This window comes from Passer domesticus, chromosome 1 (genome assembly GCF_036417665.1).
Source record: "Passer domesticus isolate bPasDom1 chromosome 1, bPasDom1.hap1, whole genome shotgun sequence".
NCBI classification, from domain to species: Eukaryota; Metazoa; Chordata; class Aves; order Passeriformes; family Passeridae; genus Passer; species Passer domesticus.
In genome coordinates this window covers 83,893,979-83,910,067 of record NC_087474.1, presented here as the reverse complement: position 1 = coordinate 83,910,067, position 16,089 = coordinate 83,893,979, and the positions used below count along the sequence as shown (strand labels likewise).

Below are 16,089 nucleotides of genomic sequence, written 5' to 3'. Positions count from 1 at the left end.
CAGCTACCTCACATTCTCCAACAGAAATAATTCACATTATAAATCAAGACATTACCCTTCATTCTTCTGACAGATGATTGTTTCATTTGAAGATAATTTATTCTGTTCGGGTTTCAGTCTATTTATCCTCATTTACTGACTGCTGGAAGACGAACTAGAGTTACCTGAAAAAAACCGGTATGCTATTAAGTCACAAATGAACAGAATCTTAAAGACAGTTCTCACTGAGCCAACCTCCACTGTTACAAGTATGATTTTAAACTTTATACCTAATACACCCAGAAAGGAAAAAATATGAAAATGGATTATTTTAATGAATTACTTTGCACAAAATGTGTCAGCTTATCAGGACAGATATTCAAGATATGGTATTAATAAAAGTTAACAAATTTCCTACTGTGACATAAAGAGAATTATTAAAGTGATCTCACAATCAGTGATGTTTAATGCCATAAGTCCTTAAATCACTATGTTCTACTCTGGTAAAATGAAGGCTTCACATGAAGCGTGGAATATCTTACTGCCAAGTCTGACTAGGAAACTGTCAACATGTTTTAAACAGGATATACAGTAATAAACTGCAGTATTACTCGCCAATATGTAATGACTTCAGTACTGCATGCATTATAAAGTTTTAAAACAACACTGCTGAACGATACCATTTCCGTTGCCATCTCTTTCCTACTTGTTGAATTGTGAGCATCCTAATGACAGCCCAATTCTGCTAAAGAAAAACCCACCCCCTGTAAAATAACAAGATATTTTTTCACCTATAGTTGTATATAAGCTATTTTAAACAGAAAAATCCTGAAGCAATTTCTCTGGACTGTTTCTATACTTCTCCACAGGATGTTGATGCAACACTACAACCCCTCTGAGGGGATAGGTTAGCAGTTGTTATTCCAGACCCTCGCTGTAAATATCTTCTTGAATACTCCTTCCAGGTAGTTGTCGATATAGTTTTCATGTAGTATTATGCTGTGAATCCTAGGTGTCAAGTAGATCTGCTTGTTTTCTAAGAATGCTTTCCCTTCCCTCACCTTTCTATCTGTCTCTGGAGAGGAGGTCAGCTGTGGTTAAGCAATGTCTATGGATTTAGAATACAGAAGACAAGCATCCCGAGGTCAAACCATCCAGTTTTAAGATTAAAAACATCTTGACAGCAACTAGGGAAGTGCTGATACATAACAAGTGCATTCATAAGTCTGTAATAGAAAGATCTTGCTTCAGATATATGGATTGATCTCTTCATGCAAAATAACTTTATCAAAGTGTCTGAGGGGATTTTTTTTGTTTGCTTTCTTTAAAAAAAAAAAATAAAAAAGAGCTGTGCAGCAGCCTGTTTCAGGCAGATTGCCAAAGTGCAGTTTCACCAACCAATTAGCATTGCTTTTGTAAATACAGGCTCCCAGCTTTCTACTGAAGCTCACTGATGATCTAATTTTTTCAGATCTCCTTGCTTGTGCAAAGGAGGTTCCTAGTACTACCACTTATACAATTGCTTTTGGTTGAGAGAAACAGCTCCAGCTTTCTTTATTTTACACAGCTAACTTGCAGTCAGACCAAGGAGTGCTGGTGCTGACACTGGAAATGTGATTGACTGCGTCTTGTAACAGTATATTTAAATAATTTATAAAAATATACCTAAATCTTTCCTTTCTCTCAGATTTTTTTTCCAAGTGGTTCTTTATCACTTCAGAAATCCTTTGTTAGAAAACTATATTGGTGGCTGATGTTTTCATTGCTCATTCCTTCTGCCCTCGCTCAAAATATTCTGGTTCTCATAGTTGATGATCCACTGAAGAGCTAACTGAGAGTCATACATTGGTCAGCCCATATTGCATTTAGACCATTCTTGTTTATCAGCTCTTCACAGAAATTTTGTGACTCTGAAGTACATAAAATATACAGAAAAATGAAAAACAATAATCTCAGGTTTTCCCCTTAAAAACAGAAAACTGAATGTCTGTATAATATGGAGAGCAAGGATGACAAGTTTCTGTGGCACAAACGGATGAAGACAAAGTCCCACAGCAAGGTTAACATTTTCTATTTTGTAACAAATTCCATAAGATAGCAGTGTATCAGTTATAGCAGTTGACTCTTTGCTATAAAATTCTTCCTACAATTGCATAAATTAGGTGCTCCAGAAACATTGATGAATATTTAAGTGCTGAACATGAACACATGCTATATAAACACTTGGAATTTGTACAGCAGTGGGGAAACATACTTGATCACTATTTTACAGCTGTATGCTGCCATATGTTGGTAGCTGAAAGCCAGAAGTTCTGATTTCAGTTTCTGCTCACACTGAGGATGCTCAAAAGACCTACAGCCTTAACAAAAGTGGGAGAAGACAAATAAGTAGGAAGATTGTATGTGCATCATTGGTTAATCCTGAGTCTAAAGGTACTTTTCTCCAGATCTTAGCACTCTGATATTTGAAATAATCTAACATAACGAAACAGAACATGTACAGAAAACAAATAAAAGACAAATGAAAACAAAGAAAACATGCCATTTTACAAAATCATGAGTTGATTAGCTACACGAGTGAACTGAACTGTTCAAGGCTGTGTCAATTATTTTGTCTACAGCTTAAACTCATTACATGTTTCCTTATTAAGGCAGTTTGTGTATGCCTCCATAACTGCCAATTCTGAAGTTAAGTGACATATTGAAATGTACGAAACCAAAACACTTTTTAGTTTATTATGTTGCATAGATATCTACATTCATTAGAAGTACTGGGAAGTGTTCCACAGCATTTGAATTCAATTATCTGTTCTTTTAATTGTTACAGCAGTCCTGTCTGGCATGGTTTTTGGCCTGGATTAAACAGTGCTCTCCCAAACTATTCTTGGGCACAATTCAGGAATTTCCAATGTTCAGGAATTACTCCCAAATGCCAATTTAGAGACAGCAATTATATTTTTAAAGACTAGGATTCTAGTGTCCTGGCATTAAGGCTAGCTGACACAGTACAGTTGTACTCATTACATACCCAGAGACTTATTTAACTTAGCAATATAGGCATAAGCAAAAAATCCCCAAAAAATACTTCTCAAAGCAAAAATACCACAAAAAAATTCAGATGTCAACAAAAGTTTGGCATTGCCCAGATGACTAAATGAAATCCTTTATACAGCCTAAGATTCAGATATTTTATAAAGGTATTCATAAAAATTTAAGCAAGGAAAGAGAGGTCAGAAATGCAAACCTGCTGTACTGCATGAAGAGAATCTCATTTTCAGATTTATCCTTATTTTTCATCTTCAGCACAGGGGAAGAAAACCCTGACCTACAAATGCTAGCAAGAGTCACATTTCATTCTAGCAAGATTTCACCCAGAAAAAAGGTACCCCTTTACAGCTCTATAGGATACCTATTGATTAATACTAAAGAATGACAGCACAGTCATTTTAGGATAGATGATAGAGCAGACTAAGAAATCCACTTTCCTGAACAATATGTTTTAACTGCTCAAGAACACCCTAATACAAAGAGCTGTTTAGAGAAATGGAGATACCTACCTAAATATAGACCCTAAAACATCTTCAAATATAGACTATTTCCTTAATGCTGAGATTTCCAGAAGAACAGAGGGTTTAAATAATATATGCCAACCAGCCTATAAAGAGATATAGTGTTCTCTACTAATCAGTCTCTTCCCTCTTTGGAGTAATTTGAAGCTGTATTACTCCCCTTATAGGAGCCACCTGAAAGCAGAAATAGGATACAGTTCCTTATTGGATTCAGTGATTTTTTTTAATGCACCATTTAAAAAATATTTACACCTTTATATATATCATCTTCTGATTGAAGCAGTGTAGTGTATTAACCTAGGTGCTAGAAGCAGTCTTTTAAAGTAGCGTTCCTTTCTCCCTGCAGACTGAGAAGTAAAACCAATAACATTTTGTGATGACAAACCAGTCATGACAGGAATTTTTATCTTTCTAGGCATCTACCTCCAGCCTCTAAATTTGACTAATAACAATAGCATAATGCATGCTGTCTTCCTCCAGCAGAAATGTTTTGCTCCATAGTTTCAGGTGAATATTTAGTAAGAAGACCTTACGAAAGAGTTAAAGGAGTAAAAATCACTGTAAGGGGATGGAAAAAAACCTAGTAGAATGAGATGCATAGGAAAACACTGTGTATTTAATATATTTCAATAGAGGCCGATTACAAGTATGTGTGCTACTATTCTTTTAAATGTGAAAAAATAATCCTTTGTCTTCCTATCTCTAAATAAAGAGCTAATGAAGATAGCAATGGATGATCAGTCAAATTAGTATGCAGTATTATTAATCAATACTGTAGGGGTACTTCCAGAGGCCTGTTGCAAGATGCCTCATATAAGTCTGTACATATTTGCCACAGCTCCCAAGAAATTCTAAAATGTTAATGAGGATAATTTTTCCCTAAAATGTGTAGTATTTTAGAAAATTATATCCTATGCTTTATATATTAAGTGTTTAGTTATGCAACACCCTACAGATCATGGAGGCTTTCTCATATCCTGTTCAAAGTTCCCATATTTCTTCTCAAGAGCATCCTTGAAGTCACAACTCTATCTCATCAGTAGGTCTTCCAGCTCTCGTTTAAATTGGAGAGCATTAACTTATTATTAAATTTTCTATGCTTCATCTTCCTGTTATATTTTCTTCTGATGAAGAAGACATGAAGAATGACTCTCTCAATAAGTCATTATTTCCCTGAAGATACACATAGCAAACTTGGATAACTCCTGTGTCTAAATACTTTTAACTCCTTTGTTTTCATTTGGCCAACTAACCTTAATGATTAGAAATGTTGATCAGTTTATTTTTATAAACTACTATAACTAGTCTATTGCCTTTTAAAGTGCTGTAAATGAGCAAAAAACCAAGAGCATGTCTGTGTTAAAGGAACAGGCAATCAATGAAAAGAAAACCACACATTTAAAATAAACCTGAGAAAAGTTGTATAAATATAAGATCAAAAAGCCCATGATAGGAGGGCAATTGACATAAGAGCAACCATCTCACCTCGCAGAGTTTGCCTCTTAAATGCCTCAAAGCCTGGCCTGTAGCTTCACCCTCTGTCTTAGGCAGACTGGCCATTACACACGCAAAAACTCACCTCCTGCTAGCCTCGGCAAAATACCCTGACACCACCACAGATGGGCAAATGAGTCATTCATCTTCAATAATCCAGTCTCATATGCACTAAAGAGTACAAAATCAAGTCTACAAAACACAAAAAAATAACTAGAGAGGGGGAAAGATGAATTTTATATCAGTGGCAGTCACGCCTCAACAACAATATCAGGTACAGAGAACAAGACCAGCAGTCTGGGATTAACAACATGATAGGAAAGAAAGAAAAACAGGGCTACAGAGGCCCTGGATAACTCTACCTCAGCAGCTTTATTGTGCCTTAGTAAAGAGCTTCAACCCTACAAATTCCAAGGGACCTGCAGTGCCAGACATCATATTTATTTTTACACAAGGGATTTCCCTCCAAATAAAGAGTGTGCCATCATAACTGTGTAAGAATAGTCAGGCTTTTGCATTAATCATAGCTGGAAAGATCTGTCAATATTGAGAAAATTTTAGTTTCCATAGGATAACACATATACTTCAAATGCCTCTTGATAGTGTGTGGGTTATATAGAGAAAAAATATTAGAGTGCTTCCCTTTGCTGCTCTTTTTGATGTGTTGCTATGACTGCCTTGAAAGAGATGCATTTTCACCCCTGCTTCAAGACCCACATTAAACAGATGAAAAAACTCCCAAGAAGAACCCTAATGCAGTATGTTAAAGGGAAAAAAGGGTGTTGACCCAAATCAACACCTAAAGCAGTGATAAAGAGGAAATTAGGAAATCTGTATTTTCTGAAACATTCAGTATTAGTACCAGGATACATTTTCAGAAAAGTCCAGCAGTAAGGAGAAAAAAAAAACCAAACTCAAATTTGCAGCTTGCTACATAGGCTGAAAAGTAGCATAGCCAGTAATTTCATGACACTTTTCACAAACCATTATTTGCTGAAATAAGTAAACAGGAACTGAAGACTTAAAGGAACAGCTACATATGAAAGTGATCTTTAAAAAAAAAGTGGATTAAATTTCTTTTGCAATAATAAACTCTCTGCATTTCTAGCAATTATACCAAAAAAATAAAAGGCTTCTAGGAGCTTTTGCAAAAGTTCTAGAGGGTATTCACAATACTGTATTTAAGCTCAGCTCTCAAGTATTGAAAAAATTACTCAAGAAACTCAGACATTAGGCTCATTCATTTCCACCTTCAATGTATTTGTTAAGCCCAGAGGATCTCCAGTGATCTTCAACAAGCAGTTATAACTAATACAGGAATTCAAATTTATTCATAGGCTAATTAATCCTAATACTGTTGTTCAAGTTTCAGTAGCATAAAAGTGGCAAATTAACAAAAAAAATTCTAGCTTTCTCTTTAGTTTGTAGGTCTCTACTGCATAAGCCAATCTTCCCAAGAGTTGCTTGTACTCTGTACAGATTTAACACACTGGGAAAAAAAACAAACTAAAGTACAACAAAGACACACACCTCATAAAAAAATGCATTATGCAGTTACATGAACAATTTCAGAAAATAAGCCATCTATTTACCTAGCAAGAGAGATTGCAACCTAGATAGTCCAGACCATGTTCCAGACTTAACAGTAAAAATTTTGGCATTGCTAAAAACACCATAAAACTGCATTACAAAAAATTCAGGAAGGCATTCAGCCTAGCTGTGTTTACGACAGAGTATCCATGCTTGCTTTCAGTTGAATTTCCAATCAAATCTTTTAAGTGTCTTGCCTTCATGTTTATTGTCTTTTTTATCGATAAAGCAAGAATATTAGAATGAGTCAGCAAAATCCTTTCTGCTGAAGATATTGGCCAGTTAATAGTCAAAAGCTGTCAAGACATTAAAGTGACTCCCTGCATACCCCAGGAAACAATAATACAAGTAAGAAGACTTGTTAAGCTCCTGTAAGTGCTAAATTAATATATAAAACCTGATTAACAAAAAGAAAGAAAACTTTAGATAGCTTATTCTAATGAATTGCTAAGCAGTTCTTTAAAGAACACACAAAAGACTATACGCAAAGTATTTTCCATCACGGTACTGTAAAATAGTAATTTCTTTTTTTTTTAGTAATTATGTTGAAATCACAGACTGTGTTAGGTAATAATTGTGTCCTGTCATTCTATAACAATTTCTAGGCAGGGTTCTATGGCAAAGGAGAGCTCTTGCCTTTTAAAGGTTACATAAGGGAAATGCTGAGGCAGGAAGAATCCTTGCACTGTTTCAATTATTTCCCACCTTGCCCTCTAAACAACTACAAATACATCTTCATGCCTTTTCTGCTTCAAGGGAAAAAGTGCAAAGCATAAATATCTTGAGTGTCAGAAGAAAGCGAAAAGCACCACTTCTTTAAAAAAAATAGAATGGAAAATAACCACTATCACAGGCAACACAAATCAAAGCTAGAAATAAGATGTTTCAACAAAGGTATTGGATGTGGATGGAGATTAAGTGTACAGTTATTACAATTTACCCACACAGTGAGGAAGAATCCATTGAAAATACAAATACAACAGACATTACATACTTGAAGCACTACCCTTTTTCAGTTTTCCTCTGTAAGCACAGGGCAGACATGATTACAGCAATGTCAGAGGGAATTTAGGTTTTCTGCTATGTTTCCTGAGTATAAAGGGGTTTCTAGGCAACAGTTATACTTAGGCCAATTAATATTCCACAGCTGAAGGGGTCCACAGCAACATGGGAAGACAACACATCTCATACAACTCCAGAAAATTTCTGAGTAAAAAAAAAGGGAAGAGTATGCACCTCATGTTACACTATATAACTGAGGTGTAACTTCAAACAAGTTTACTAAAGGAAATGGCTACATCTGTATATAAGCAATCTTCCTAGCTCCTTAGACCCCTAGTTTATCTCCTTTTACCAAGAAGATTAATCTACTCAGCACACAAAGGAGACTAAATGCAGATTTTTTCAGTTATACATACAAGCAAGGCCTAGGGAGATACTGAAAAGGATCTACAAGTTTAATTCCTGGTAGATATCTATTTAAACAGAAAACCCCCCAAAAACCAACAACAACAACCAAACAAACAAAAAAAAAAACCACAAAAACAAAACAAACTAAAATACCCCCAAAAACCAAACCCCCTAGCTCTTAGAAAAAAAATAAAAATCCATGGATCAATCAGTAATATGTGATGACTATGTATCCTTCCCATAGAAATTCTAGCATATACTTCATAGAATTTAATATAGAGAGCATCAACTATGTAAAAACACTGCATACAGAAAAAATGAAAATAAATAGTTTCTCCCATCTACTTTTTCTTCTTTAAAATGTTAAGGAATTTGGTTGTATAGTTCAGCAGACTTTTCTTGTACATTTAGTATTTCAGTCTCATAATTTATAGCAATACTAAACAGTGCCAGAAACAACATCAAACAAGTATTTATAACTGTCATATAGATAAATTTCAGTCAAAAGGGCTTCAACTTTTCAACATGAAGAACACAAATATTAGAAAGAATCATCTATTTTACACAGTCATTTCTGGAAAAAATTAGGCTTTGCAGCAAGTTGAAATCGGTAGTTCTTAAAAGGAAATTCAGACATCCATTGTCTTGTCTTTCAGGAGATGAAGGACATCCATAGGATACAAGTTTATCCTTGTGCAAAAGCCTAGTTTTCTCCTCTACCTCCCTGGATCCGATAGTTAAGATCTTTGATACCTTTGAATATAAAATAACCTTCTTTTCTAGCAAAAGGCTTAACTTACACATCTCTCTACAGCAAGTAATTTTTAATTTTTTTTTTAAATCAAGAAACATCCTTTTTCAACAGGAGAACTGTTTGGACCACATAATTGCATTCAGTTATTAACCTACCAGACTAGAAACAGATTTTAAGACCTTGAAAGACAAGTAATATTATTACCCTACTTTGCTCACTAATGAAAAAAAAAAACAAAAACACAACAAAACAGACTACCACAAATATGCATTGTCCTTCACTGCTTTCTGCAACCAAACTAAATTTTAAACTGAAAACAGAAATATAGGTTGCCTCATTGAGACAGGTGACATTGTTAGGTGACATAAAAGTTACCTGATTAAAAAAAACAAAACCAAGAAACCCTAACATTGTCACCACACAAACACTTCCAAAAACAAACAAAAAAATCCCAACTTACCAGAGGAAAGACTCTTCACTTCATAAACAAAAACATTTCATTCTCCTGTTCCTTTCCTGAGAAAGCATCTTATGTAGTGGCCTGATTTCCCTAAGTATATCTGATCAGGCACAGCTGTGCATCAATACCTTTCCCTGCACTGCTGTGAAAGATGAGGAAACAATTGGTGTCCTGACTGCTCATAGTTGTCAGCTTCTGCAAGCTGCAATAGAAATGGGATTTGGGAGGTTAGAGGAAGAGTTTCCTACTAAAATGTACTTAATAGTCTGGTGTTTTAAGTGTTTCTTTATTCCAAAATATGTTATTCTTTTGGTTATGTGCAGGGATAGATTAATTAATAAACACAACAGAATGGAGTTGGCCTACCTGTTTCTCTGCTACATACCTCCCAACAAGCCAAACCTCATTTGGCCATTTTTCACTTACCTTCCATCTCACTGCCAAATTTAATGTATATGATTTGCTATGTTTTACAGAGGATGCAGAAACTGAAGCCTCATTCTTCTAACATAACTTTTCTTTCCATTAAGTTAAACTATGTACACCACTAGAGTCACAACCATAGTGCAAATTCCCACAGCAGCCTAATGAGAGAGCTCGTCAGCCTCTCCTCTGAGCACTTATTGAAGATTGTCTTTCGTAGCTTCATATCCAGTTGGGTGTTCCATTATTAGACTGGAGTGCCTAAGGCTAGTGGATCTGAATCTGTGTGTTCTGCTTTCCACTTGGACTGCCTACAAAAACAGGGCTGCCTTAATAACTGTAGGTAATAAAAATCAAGGCTTGGACATATCTGCAGCCTAAATTTCTGACACATGCAAGCATCAATTTACTCCATAATCAGGATTTAGCCCTGAAAGAAAGTTAATAGAGGATCAAAGAAATTTAGAAGAAAAAGGTGGAGACAAGTGGTGATGTATGAGAAACTTACAGAACGAAACAGAGTAAAGAACACAGGTGGTACTTCTGAAGAAAAGACAGAAAAGACAAAAGGCACTTAAACCACTTGTGCAGACACTCACTGTGAAAGAACAGGGCAAGAGTTCCAGATTTAAACAAAAAAAAGGTAAGGAAAAAATGCATACAAAGCATTTTAATAATGCTTTAATGTTTTAATAATGGATACATGATGAAAATCAGGATTAATATTTGATTTTAGAATTTAATGTTACAGCTCAGTGCTTTACAAAAAATTAGTCACCAGATCCATCAGTTTGTTATTTATTTGAGTGAACACAAGTATTGTAAAAATTGTTCAGAGTAATTATAACACCATTAATGACTCTATAAAGGGACTATTGCTTGCAGCTTTAGAGACTATTGCTAACACTTTTATTAGGTCCCTCAACATGTTCTGCTTTCCCAGAGGCAATGCCATGTTTTGACCTAGCCATCTGTTCTTTCTTGATTAAAATTTATATATATATATATATTTATATATATATATATATATATTTATATATATATATATAAAAATTAATTTATTATAGCTATTGCATACCCAAATATGTATATTCTTCATTTCTTTGACTTGGATCTTCAATTTTACTTACAAACTTCTAAGGAAGTTTGTAATTCTTTGAACAGAATTCCTCACTTAAATATGAGATTACCATATTAGATTTATTTCCTTGAATTTAAAAAAAAAAAGCAAACCAAAAAAAAAGTGGCATTTCCCTAAAAATTAGCAAAACTTACTGGCTTTAGAATCATCCAGCTTACTGTATATGTCAGGCAGATTATTTTCTTTTGTCTTAAGGGCTTTTCTTTGCACATCACTGACATCTTCCTGTTTAACAATATCTTGTGTATGTCCTTTTTCTTTCCAAATATCTCTCTTTCTTTTGGAAGGAGAAACTCACCATTTCCTTTTAATTCTGGCAGTCTTGTAATGGCTTTACAAGAACAGCAGTGATGAAATTTTGGGTGGTTAAAATGTTTGGGGTGTGGGTGCAGAAAAAGAGGATGGATCCCCCACAACATGGACTGGCTGTGATGTAACATAATCCACCCTTCATTGAGACCAGGATTAAATTCTTTCAAGTATTTGGGGATCAGTCAGGTCACAAGTACTTGGACAAATCTAATGTTGTGTATTTTCTGTTAGCCTCCACCATTCCAAACTAGGATGCACAAACCTTTTTTTTTGTTTATCGCTGTATGTTTGATAGCAGGGTGACTGAATTTAATGGAATAAGGACAGCTTTGATTTTCTTAATTGCTTCTCACAGTATCAGCCACGATTCATAATTATTTCAGCTTTTACTATTTCATAATCTGCTAGAGTTTACTAATGCCTTGGTTCTGGTTTTGTCTATCCAACAGCTTTCCCTGAACGATGAGTCAAATTCCACCTTTTCATTTCACTCCAGGAGTGAAAGCAGTAGAGAAAGCCACATAAGCATTAGAGACTTCTGTGATGCTGAAGCCTGAGAAGTACAACAAGGAGCCACGCAGGCACCTAATGCCCAATGTCATGTGGCACTTCTCACTCAGCTTGGGTGGATGGGGGTGTGTGAGAGGCAGAGCATGGGCAACTTGAGGAGAGTTCTTATGGAATCAGCACTCCTACATTTCCAACACCTGTAAAAACAACACAGGAATCCTATTTACTGTAGCAGGTGTAGAAATGAAATAAATAAAATTTGTTATCAAAAAATATAATGATTTTAATGTTATTTAAGTAGTGTAGCATTCATGGTAGCTTTTTTAGTTGTACTGTTTACATTCTGATACCCTATTTCAGTAAAACTGATTTGCATAACTTCTTTGACAAGATCCACATTTCATAGATGACACTTCAGTATTTTGCCCAAAATCAACATAATTATTTTTATGTGCATTCTTTTTATTACTTACTATTGCCTGAGTCCCACACCAACACGAAAAGTCATTAACATTTCTTGTTATACTGAAGTGTTGCAGTGAGTTTTGATTCATGTGAGTCAATGAAAAGTGTGTACAGTTCAACTTACAAGCAAATCTTCTTGGGAATAAAGTTAAATCACTGGCCAAACATAGGTTTCACTCTCAGATAAGACAAGCTATGATCCAATTTGATACTAGATTTTATGTAAATGAATTTATCTAAGTAATATACAATAAACTTATCCAGAAACCTGAATGATGTCTTTGACAGCAACAAACTGGTTTTTATCACATAAATTTCCATTTCTGCCATTTCAGAAACCACTGACAGTGTACTTATGCTTGTACATTTGGTCTACTAGAGTTGAGATTTTTAGGCTATATCTTGTTAAATTTGCTTTCATTACACTTACAAATTTGTGTTAGAACTCCAGAATCATACATGTTCTGCTGACATGGCAGTCAAGGAGAAGGCCATTTAGACTCCAGGCAATTTCTAAAAATAAGATAGTAGGCCAGGAAATTATATTTTTCCATTACCTAGTCATATAAGAATTGATACATTAATCTAAAAATCTATATTTTCAAAAATTTTTCATTAAATAAATGAAAAGTTGTTTGATACTGGATTTGTGAAGCTATAGTTATTAAAAATAAAAGGATGGATAAATGATGATTAGTCATACATTAAGCAACGTGAATTGTTAAGATTTCCTTTTTGTTCTCATTCTTCGGTGTGTCAAACGTATTCTGCTACTTCTCAACAGAACATAATTTTGTTATATATTAATATTTATGACTTTTTGTCATGTAGAAACACAAGAAAACTAACAGCATGACTGTATCTCTCAATGCGCTATTAATTTTTTTTCAGGTATGGTATTCACTTGGAACATAGTTTCATAGCTTATAATACATTTTAATGTGTAAAAATGTGTCATATTTTATATATATTCATTTGGCACTTTTAAAGCATCTCATGTATGCATATAGCAAAACTGTTACTCTCCTGCTTATGCCTCTCATCTCTTGATTTTTTTCACAAGCATAGATCATCTCCTGAGATTGCAGCCTCTGAGCCTGTATGAATGATTTGATCTAAATTTTATGTCATTTGAGGAGAGAAGGCACTAAGATAAAAAGTTTGACCATGGAGAAAACAGGTTTTTCAGTGACTGATGTCAATAACATTTACAATAACGAATAATGAATTTTACATCCTCACACACAATAAGATCACTGCTGCACTGCTCTTCACGGCATAGATTTTCTTCCATTTTTTGCCTTGCACAATGGTGTCAGGCAAAAAAATTGCTGATAGATTATTAAGTATTATGGTTATACAAAAGGCAAGGTTGTCTGGGAGATAAGAATCTTTTACATAGACACACTGATATAGTTAGGGGGAAAAAAGCGTAAGATTTCAAGCACAAAAGCCTTTCTACAGTCCATCATCAGAGAAACAACAAATAAGAAACAAGAGTGTGGAGGCAGTAGCATTTTAAAGAACTTCATCTGCTAAGGAAATTAACTGCACAGATGTATTTCATTGCCTGGTATCATCTGATCTTTCATTCAAAGTGGACAGCCTTAAATCTATGTCATCTATTATTTTAGCAGGCGTGCAATTCCATACCATATTGCCACAAATCATGCACATATTTCTTTGTTATCATATGTTCCCTCATCTTCAGCTGACAGTTTGATGTAGTTTATGAGCTTGTATAAGTCTATTCTGTATTTTTTTTTCTGACAGACAGTTGATTTTTTGGTGGTGTACATATATTCAGCATTTCTGGGTTTAGAAGCCTAGACTTATAAGGACCCCCAAGGGAAGCAAGCAGGGTTTTTTCAGATTTGTGGGTAGGAAATTGTGGCAGAAACATCGCTCTATTGCTTAAAGACCCCCTTACACATTATAACCTTTTTGCTGTTGAAAACATTTGGCAGAAGATAGTTTAAAGTAATGCCAAGGCACAGATTTTGACAAAATTGCTGGCTATACACCCTTAACTTGTGCTGAAATGAAAGCGCAGTTCCCTTTGAAGTTACTGGCTCAGAAAGTTGTATCCCTGTTGGCATTCTTGTCAGTGGTCTCAGCAGACAGAAGCACCTTCTCTGTTGAATAGCTCTTGGTTTAAGTCCAACAGATAAGTACAACTGTCCCCACAGTTGAACTAATTCAGTGGACAGATAAAGGGATTTAATTCTCCAGCTTTCCCAAAGCTGTTCCTTTTGAAACAGTAAATTCAATGAACAGAAAACAAAATGTATAAGCCTTCCTAAGATAACCCAGGCAATCATCAAATTAAATCTAAGTATTATGTAAATGCATTCTTGGTATTGGACTTGATGTATTTCAGGATATTGCCTTTAAGCTTCCTAGTTCTCTACATATTCATTTTATACCAGAGGTCTTTCTGCCTCTGGTATAAAATACTGCAAAGCCATATTTCTTCCTGCATCTTCCAAGTTTGAGGAATCTGACTAGGTTAGGCTTTTAAACTAAAAGGCTTTTTGGCTCAAGGTTAATTAAAGGTTTAATACAGACAGTTAAGAAATTTGCTTACTTTGACTAACAGACTTAAACAATACTACAGTTTACATATTCCTATGTGGTTATAATAAGCATATAACAAACCGGAGCACAGGAAGCTCTCTCTACAGGCCTGTGGTGCTCCAACAGGTGCTCAGCACTCCAGTGGTCATACACAGACCCATGACAGGAACTAACCTCAAGGCCAGTTTATGTTTAATATCCACCACAGGGGTCATGTCTGCAGTGCTCTCTGCATGTTACACTTTGGGGGAAATTAGGTATTGAGGTGTACTCATAATTCTGTAAGTCTTTTGCAAACACCTCCTAAATATGTATTGCTGTGGTCTATCTGTTGTATCACTGACACCAATCCTGAAGACATAGTTCTCTCATTACTCTTTAATTACTTGTTGCTCATAAATGCTTCAATCCTGATTTAGCTCAAATCATATGAACAGAAAAGCTTTTCCCTGTATGAGTGGTAATATTGAGTTTTATTCCATATATCACACAACTTCTTGGAGATCAGCAGAGATCCTGGGTCACCTTTATTTCCAGGGAAAGAAAAATATTAGAAAACCTCTGTAAGTCACTGCTCGAATAATGAAGGCACTTAGAATGGAAGAGTATACAGGAGTGACACCTAGGATTCCTGGAAGTTCTGGAACAAGACCAAGGAAGAGAAAATTCCTTGGAAGCCAGCAATCAATTTGGACCTCAGGGAGATGCTTATATTTATAGCAAAAGAAGCAAGGATAAATTTTGACTGGGAATGCAATCAGCAAGCTGTACTTTACTGTGAGCAGTGCACAGAGGGATAATAAAACCCACAGACAAGAAGACCATTATCATTCTGACAATGAGATCTCTCGCAGGAGTTCTAATTTTTTTCTTGACTTCAGATTCTGAAAACAGACTCTAAGGAAGCTACAAAACAGAGACACTGGATAGCATCCTTTCTGTTAAGTTAATCCTATTTTTATAGTTTGTGTGTAATATGAATAAAAGAATATAACCTGTGTTTATTTGCCAAATGAAACATCCATGATGTGCTGATACACACTGGTATTTTAAAGGCTATTCTCCTCCTGCCTGGACAGGATAAACTGCATTTACGTCAGTCTGATAAACTGATTTATATTGTCACATGAACAATGTGTTTTATAGTGTTGTCTGACTTTGCCTATTCATTTATAGTGCCTGGTCCAGCTCACTCCTAGACAAGCAGCCTGTCATGCCTTTTCTTTTCTTAATGTGCTCAAAACAGTGACTTTGAGCTGTCCTTCCTCTTTCCCTTCCAACTGGGAGACCAGAACTACACTAGTTTCTAAGTAAAAATATTTGAGTACTGCAAAAGTAGATCCCATCCAAATTAATTTGTTTCACAGTTTGATCAGTGCCCTAGCTGTCTGTTTCCTAGGACTTT

The 16,089-nt window shown here is 35.2% G+C and overlaps 1 protein-coding gene across 3 annotated transcripts in view; it reads right to left on the bottom strand.

Annotated features, from left to right (window-relative positions):
* CDH12 (cadherin 12) overlaps positions 1-16,089 on the bottom strand; it is a 710,660-nt gene that overhangs the window by 628,589 nt on the left and 65,982 nt on the right. For 2 of the 3 annotated variants that reach the window (XM_064427694.1, XM_064427690.1), the window contains one exon: positions 56-164. The gene's annotated coding sequence lies outside the window, so the exon portion shown is untranslated. Of the gene's footprint in view, positions 1-55; positions 165-3,536; positions 3,723-9,256; positions 9,312-16,089 lie in introns of those variants that run through there. The other variant, XM_064427700.1, reaches the window with a different exon arrangement.